This window comes from Onychostoma macrolepis, chromosome 21 (assembly GCF_012432095.1).
Source record: "Onychostoma macrolepis isolate SWU-2019 chromosome 21, ASM1243209v1, whole genome shotgun sequence".
Taxonomy (NCBI): domain Eukaryota; kingdom Metazoa; phylum Chordata; class Actinopteri; order Cypriniformes; family Cyprinidae; genus Onychostoma; species Onychostoma macrolepis.
This window is the reverse complement of record NC_081175.1, coordinates 7217185-7225574: the sequence shown is the minus strand read 5'-3', so window position 1 is coordinate 7225574 and position 8390 is coordinate 7217185. Positions and strand designations below refer to the sequence as shown.

Here is an 8390-nt window from a genome sequence, read left to right as displayed (position 1 = left end):
TTAAGAATGCATACAGTATAACAGGAGTTTCCTAAATGTTGCCCAGTTACCTAACTTTCTAATCTTGTCCTCAAAAACAATCATTCCCATTTTTATCAGTGTTTTGGAGAACAATAAGTACAATTTGGTTAATAATTTTTAATAGTAAAAATTAAAGATAGATTAAAGGACATGTTGAACATACAGTCGAGTTCCAAAAGTCTGAGACTATATAAAAAAAAAGAAGGTAGGATTCAAAATCAAAACTTCTAGATAAAGTTTCATTAATTGAAATAATTGTTAAATGGAGAATAATATAAGTAATATATATATACACATATTTGAATTGATTATTTATTAAATATTAATTTGTCACAAAAATCATTAAACACATTAATTTCAACATCAAGATTCTGCTGTCAGACAGATGTTCTTGCAGTACAAGATGATTATTCTCAAATCATGCTAGACAATGTGATTATGGGGCTTTACACAAACTTGTGACATTAATGGAACTTGAGTGCTGTTGTCATTAAAGCAAAGGACGACTTACCTAACAAAATGAAATATAAAAGTATAAACCATCCCGAAATGGTTTGGATTGAACGGTGGGAAGGAAGAGGCTCTCAACAGCATCAGATCGTGATCCGCCCCTGTCCACCCACACCAGCGAGGAGCCCTAAACCCTCTACTGTCTCATCAACAGCTATATGACAGGCCTCATCCCACAGAACCACGATTCAGATTGACATCTCAATGAGGGGGCCGGTGCCAGTCTTTTACAAGCGCCATTTCACGGCTGTGCTCTTTGTCCTCTCCCCCCCACTCCACCCCACCGGGTAGAGACCAGCCCTTTCTTTTTTTCGGAGCAGAGAGAGCTGCGACGGGCAGATACGGGGAGGGCCTCTCGTCATGCCCCACTGCCCCTCAATCGGTGTCTGAGTCATTGCCCACAAAAACTGGCTTGCTCCATATACCTCGCTTTTGCATATGAATGAGCAGGCCATTGTTCAGCCTTAAATGCACATTAAACCTGTCTGGAAACAACCGAGAGGAGGTGCACACGTTTTCCCCCACCTTAATAAACTAATTAATTGGATATATGAGATTTAGGAGAGGAAGAACATCTTGGCGCTGTTTATTCCAGTCCTTCCTTAACCATCGGCAAGTGTCCCATATAAAGGAAAGGATGTTTATAGTTCTGCCAAGAGTAGCACAGTGTCTTTGTGCAGAGGCCAAACTGAGACCTCTAGCTTTTGTCTACAAAAGAGGAGTGAACAGACTCATCCCGCAGGGCAGACCGTTGCCGGGACACTTTCGTCGTGTCCTGCCCCGCAGGTCTGCCCTTTGCTCTGGCCTGGAGAGCAGACATTGGAGATGGGCCGAGCTCAGGCGAACCAGGTCAGCTGAGATCTGAGAGAGAGCAAAGTGCACGTCCAAATAAGAGTGATTAGAGATATCAATAGGCATTTCCATTGACTCACACCATTGACTTGCTCTGGTCAGCTTTCTTGTCAGCCTTGTTCAGCCGTGTTGAGCATTGTCTGTTCACACAGAATCTCAGAAAATATATTATGATTGATGCAAACATGTAAAGTTAAATCCGAGGGGTAGCTCACCCAGAAATGTTCCTCATATGGCTTTCTCTTTTTCTGAGGAACAAAAAAGCAGATATTTTTTTTAAGAGTGTTTCAACAGTTTTGTCCATACAGTGAAAGTCAATGGGGTCCAAAACTTTCAAGCTCCAATCAAATCTCAACATTGATCAACATCACATGGGTCTGTGTATGCTTGTTAAAAACTCATTGGTTCTCGTACATTATGACGTTGAGGTTCATGTTGCTATTATTTATATTGATCTGTTGATCATGCAAAGTGAATATATCAGTTCAGAAGACACACAATACAGCAGGTAGTTCACATTACCTTTATGTACTTTTCGGAGCTTGAAAGTATTAGACTGCATTAACTAATAATATGGACCAAAAAAAAATCTTCAAAATATTTTAATTTCTTCTCTTCTTTTCAGAAAAAAGAAAGTCTTATGAGTTTTGAAGGACATGAGAGTGAGAAAATCATGGCAGAATTTTCACTATCCCTTTAAATTAGGGGTTCTGAATTATAAGCCTATCCTAGACGTGCATAAAAACTCAAAGATGGATAGTTAAACATGGAAAGAGCTTCAGATACCCTTCATCTGCATACAAAGCTAAAAGAGGATCAAGTCTGAGAACATCTAATCTCTGGTTTTCCTGGACCTTTTTTCAGAGCTAGCGGTTTTGCTAAACTACAGGGACTAAGAGATGAATGTCGAAATAACAGTCCAAACTGGACATAAGGAATAAAGATGGTTTTTATAAGTGGCTCTGCATCTCAAAATCCAACAAATAGCTCTGCATTTTTCACCACCTACAGTGCTAAACTCTATCAAATTCTGCAAATGCGCTCCATGAAGAGATTTCTGTAAAGATGTGAATCGCCAAAGCTGCGAGTCTCCAGCTAATTTTTGTGGCATGCCCCATGTTGGGCTTTGTGTCCTGGCTCTAACTGCTTGGCTCCATCCCACATGCAGAGGTCCTTCAGGGCCAGCATCCCAGAGGGGGACTCCATCCCCAGCCTCGAACAGCCGTCATCGCCCCAGTGGGGTTTGTTTGTACTCGGTCCGAGCAGGAGCTCCGCAGTTGTCCTCACACAATGTCCAGCCTCACCATTCGGGGCTCGGGCCAAGATGCCCTCAGCGCTGTATGGTAAGTAAGTAAGGAGCCCCGGGGCCTCTTAGCGGAGCTCCTGGCGGCCCAGCTGCACATGAGGTTCCTCATCTTTCGTGCTTATTCTTTTAATTAGACACTCTGAGAATTAGCTCTCAGAGGGACACCTCCACCTTCTCAAAAAGCCCCAGTTCCCCCCCACCCATGCTATGAGAGGTGGCGGTCCACATGTGAGCCCCAAGCTCATATACATAATCTCACCACATACCTCCACCCCCCACCCATCCTCATCTCAATAGCGCTCCCCTCCTTCACCCCACAGATACTCAAAAGAAGCCCACACCTCCCATTTCCAGGAGCCTGTGGGCACAGTGAGAAAATGAAGACCTCTGCGCCCCTCCAAATCCCCAGGAATTTCTCATTAAGAGCAGGTCCTGGGCTCCTGAGGACCCCCGGGTTCCCCCCGCACCTCCCGTTCCCTGAAGAAGTCGACCCTCTCGCCCGACTAGAATGGACTACTCCAGTTCACTTTGTGTCGGGCGGCTGTTTCCTTGTGCGTGTTATTCATCTAGCTCCCATTCTCCGGGCACAAGAGGCTTTCCCCGCCAATGGTGCTTTGAAAGTCCTCAAGACTTCCTCTTCTTTTCACCACATTTTTTATGTGTGTGCATGTGCGCAAGTCAGTGTCCATAATGAAAGACCCGGGCTCTGGATAGCACAGAATAGGGGTAATTGAAATGACATTTTTTTAATGGTCTCCCATGACAGGAAGCGGGAGTTGGTTCATCAAGACGGTTGTGTGGTTTTGTGCCTTGTTTGGCATTCAGCTACAGGCCCGTTTTTTTTAATAGACGAGTGCTAGGGTGATGAGAACAGAAGGGTACTTTAGTGTGAGCGGGACGCAGTCAAGAACAGTTATTTTTTTATTTCTCTGTGGCTTACAATCATATCAACCCTATGCTAAGTGTTGAATCAGTATGTTTAAACAGTATTAAAAATATGGTTTAACAAGATTTTGCTGCCAAAAATGAGCTTTTTGTTAAACCTAAAACATTTCTGATCAATCCTGCCTTGTCAAATGTTGCCATCCGCCCAGATTTGACTTATTTCTAATGTAAGTCTATAGAGGATATTTGCATTTGAATGGTTTTAAATTCAATATTGTGGCATTTACAGTGATAGAGAGCACACATATGGTATTTCGTCCTTTCCAGATCTTTAAATAAATCATAAATTATTAAAGGAAATACGACTTTATATCAGACCTCATTCTCAAAAAAAAAAAAACAGTAAATGAACTTTCTCAAATAATCAGTAAGAACACCTACATTTCTCCGAGGTTACAAACTTAATGTAATTTAATTTACATATTGATTCCCATCATTGTATGTCAATAATATCAACATGTTAAATGCATGATAGAATCATTACACTAATCTTATCAGTTACATTTGCCTTCTAACGAGGCTTTACTTTTTTAACACCTGAGAATCACCTGATTCGGATTCATAGTCTCTGCAGTGTTTTATCACGTTATAGCACAATTTACTTTATTTTTTAGGGAAAATTACAGATAAAATGCAAAGTTACAACTTTTTTCCCCCCTCAAACCAGTTAAGCACAAACCCCACCCTGCAGCTGATTCTAAAAATTTCATTGGTCATGTCAATGCTGATTGGCAACACAACACAATAAATAGCAATCCTTAACCCCTAACCTTAACCTTAGCATAACATCGGTAGAACATCTTTACAGATAGCATTACTGCTTATCTCACTCTGATCTGCACTCTGAACTGAATCTTTAAAAGTCTGAAAATTTTTTGACAGGTAACTACGTAATGGAGTTGACCAATGAAATCGGTTTTGGGGTGGGGTTTATGCTGTTTTAGGGGGGAAAACACACTCATTTAGTCTAGACCATGTCAGAATAATATCCAACAAGTTTACCACTTTCTAAGCATATTTGTGACCCTGGACCACAAAACCAGGGAACCAAGGGAAGTTTAGCGAAGAGCCAAGCAAAATGGTAACTCCATGTAAGAAAATTAAACAAGTTCTATAAATAAAATGGATATATGCTGATAGTTAGAATGCTTATAAATAACAGTCAGTATTCACTCCAGAATAATCTTGGTAGTGTGGCCTGTAGATACATCATCTATGAAAGAGCGATTGACTCCATCTAGTGGACAGAATGACTCTCTGCCTGAATGTGATTCCACACATGGCAACAGTTTGAAACTCTCTCTGAATCATAACCAAACACAAGACAGGACATAACCCTACTCAAGATGAGCTTAAGATGTCATTTGTCACAGTCAGTTGGCTCAAGTGTAGCATGCAAAATATAATTTCCTCATCTACATGAAGTAAAATTACACATCTAAACTTGAAATGTATTGTTAACTATGTAGTTTTTGGTTTAAAACCAGGATTAAGCTCTGCCGTTTAAATTCCTCTGCCCAGAAGTGAACAGTTTGCTGTGCATTTAGTTTCTGTAAGTCTTTGTGCTGTAAACCTACAGTCTTTGTTTATACAGGATGTACAATAAAACATTGAGTGAGTCATTTATTTTCATTTCTCAACCACTCATGCCAATTCGTGCTATCGACACTGGTTTGTTTAAAAAGTTGAGTAAGAGAGGATGTGGAAAAGGAGGGAAGCAGTGAGGCAGATAGAAAGCAGGAGAGAGCTGTCACAAATGAAGACAGCTGTCAGCTGGGATGGCGAGGGTCAGAGGTTAAGGAGGAAAACAACGGGGGTGGAGAGTGGAATCTCAAACAACAGGAAAAGGCTTCTACATGCAGACTCAGACATGCAGTCCTCCGGAACTCTCTCTGAGAGATGGTGACAACCAGACACCTTCAACAGATCAGCTGCTCTATGCTAGCGTAACGTGTAGGATGGCCTCTACTCACCAACATGAGGAGACTCCATGGCCCTGTACTAAATGCCTCTTAACCTTTTCGGTAACATTGTCACATAGGAACCAGTCCACTGCACTAAGGAAGAAACTAAGGAAGCAAATCATAAATCATAAATTGTAAAATATATCAGTATGATACTGTAGACCTCATTGACATGCACAAGCAAATCCAGATCAAGTGCGCCATTTGGGACAGGGGACTGGGCAGTGGGCTTCTGAAATTCTTTTACAGGATTGTGCTGCCCCCTGTCGGTAGCATTTGGTACTACATTGATAGTTTGTGGAGATTTTAAGTAAGCCGTCAATTAAAGTATAACACTAACACATAACAAATTATGCCTTTGTCTAATAGTTATATTTTCTAAAAACCTAACGATATACTGATTTCTTTTTAATATCAGTTCTTGGATTAACGTTTTAGTGTATTTATCAGAGGTAAATTATTTAAATGCATTTTGTCAAAGTGAAATATCCAGGTTCTGTTTTATTTTATTCATACACCAATGAGTCTACAAAAAAAATCAACAAAAGTCTTGTCATCTAATCACCAAAGTACAAAAGCTCTACTGAACGATTGTTGAAGGGTAATAGGTCAAGACAAAAATGACTCACCACTAGGGGGCGTAAGAAAGAGCAGTATGCGTTTATGGCTTAAAAATACTAAAGGTGTGGTAGTAATTTATCAGAAAAGAACAACATAAACAATAAGACAATTATAAATTATTATTAAGTTATCAATTATAAGTTAGCAAAATAGTAAAATGATATTTGTTACCTATGAATATAAATAAATTAATTAATTAAGTAATTAAATTAATTATAGGGTGCAATGGGGCTGTAGGCCCCAGCGTTAAAAGGCCCTATTGATGTAAATTTCTCTTACATGACAACAAAAACCAATAGGTCTACTTAACTAAATATAAGGTGTAGTGCTAGTATAGAGGTGCATATCGTTCATTTTTATAGAAGAAAAATAGATTTTACAATATAGATATTATGAAACCCCAAAAGTTACTTAAAATGAAAAAGGTCAGCATATCTTTTACTGAAACTGTGTCCCACATTTCTTCAACATTTATTTTTACACATATTGTGTTACTTCATCAATATTTAGCTAACTGATTAATTATTTTTAGACCAAATAACTAAGAATTCATACAATTTTAATGATTTTCAATATTGGTCAAATTTCAACACTATTAGGAAAAAAAAAAAAGTCAGAAAAGCCACATCAGGTGGTAATCATTAATTTCAGACATAGTGCAATATTTCAGATGCCAGTATGCTGAATTAGGCTAAATGTAGAGCCTGATATATCTGATTGAGAAATATGTATTCACTCGCTTTAAAATCGACAGAGAAACAATATTAAGATTATATAGTTTATACGCGAGGTTGGGAAACTTTACAGTAGCTCGGGTGTCTTTTCTGTCAGGTGCGGCGCTGTTCAGGCGAAGCGGAAAGCAGCAGGCCCACAGACAGCGCTGAAACACTTTCTCTGGCAGCTCCACACTAATTTTGACATCTTTCGCAAATCTCCTTTTGAGGTGCTAGCGAGAAACATGTTTAACGACGTCGTCAGTCGACATGATAACGGTTCCCTAACCTCAAACACGCCCTCCCTTATAATAAACCTCACGGGACTATTAGGCAAAGGTTTTGAGTTATGCAGGATTTGGAACAGACATGTTGCTAAGCACGAGATGTGTTTTTCGCCGTTACGCATTTAAACGGTATCTAAATCTGTTTGCTCGTCGCATTAAATCCATCCAGTGTCACATTCACACGCTCACACGAGATTAAACTCGGCCACAAACGTCGAGATGGTGTCGGACTCCTCCATTTTCCCTCTCCTCAGAAAAAAATAAAACAAACGGCAGAGCAGGAAAACAAATGCGCCGTTTACATGTTGACACGTCCAAATAATATAAGGATCAGCACAGGTTCGATGTCATTTTCATATGTTAAAAATGTGATTGAATGAAACGGAGAAGTGCTTTGTGCTGCGTTGCCTGCGGTATTTCTGTATGCCTTGTTTGTTACACAAAATCCTCTTAGTATATATTAATTTATATACCACTATGCCATTGTTTATTGCGCAGCACTGCTGAACGCACGTGTATATCTTAACGCGCACTGGCATTTAATCAACTCTAATGCGAAAAAGCGCCTTTGAAAAACAAGCCACAACTTCTTGAATGTATAAAGCCCTACTTCAAATCGAAATTTAACACTTTGTGGCCTGTGCCAGCACACGGCAGACTCCATCTTGAATGATCAAGAGCGCTGAACTTGAATAAAATCGCGTATTTTCATACGGTTCCGAGTGTTTCCGGGTTTGTGTTAAATGCATAGGTTTATTTCAGAATAGGATTATATATGATTTAAGGAAAATACCACTTGAGGGTAGAAATGTTAGCTCGGTACAAGAGCTCAGTTTCTGGCAAGGGAGTGGTAAAATATTATTAATAGGACACGAAATGTTAGATTAAACGTACATTTGAGCATTTTATGAAATGTATAATTGTATTTTGGGATAAAGTGAAGCACAGGAGTTGAGGAGAGCTCCTCTCACAGGGGGTTGGGTTGCCGTGCCGATTGGCTGCTGTTCATAGACACATACAGTCACGGGCTTGAAACAGAACCAGGGGCAGGTCGACAGCAAGGAAACCATAATCATTGAAAATGAAAAGTACAACGTCCGTATCGTAACCCAAGAGGTATGTTGTGACTCAGACATCGCGCACTGGAAAGGTTCCTCTCTGTGTGAGTGTT

General features: G+C 40.0%; 1 protein-coding gene and 1 long non-coding RNA gene across 5 annotated transcripts in view; one reads left to right on the top strand and one right to left on the bottom strand.

Moving 5' to 3' along the window:
* Positions 1-609: 609 nt before the first annotated feature.
* The window catches only part of LOC131528909 (uncharacterized), an 18694-nt gene continuing 10913 nt past the window's right edge, over positions 610-8390 (bottom strand). The window contains exons 3-4 of the long non-coding RNA XR_009267950.1: positions 1599-1631; positions 610-1392 (exon numbers count right to left, since the gene is read on the bottom strand). This is a non-coding gene — a long non-coding RNA (uncharacterized LOC131528909). The remainder of the gene's footprint in view (positions 1393-1598; positions 1632-8390) is intronic.
* nsd1b (nuclear receptor binding SET domain protein 1b) overlaps positions 7686-8390 on the top strand; it is a 23218-nt gene continuing 22513 nt past the window's right edge. The window contains exon 1 of one of the 4 annotated variants that reach the window (XM_058758373.1): positions 7686-8335. The gene's annotated coding sequence lies outside the window, so the exon portion shown is untranslated. The remainder of the gene's footprint in view (positions 8336-8390) is intronic. The other 3 variants (XM_058758374.1, XM_058758371.1, XM_058758372.1) reach the window with 3 other exon arrangements.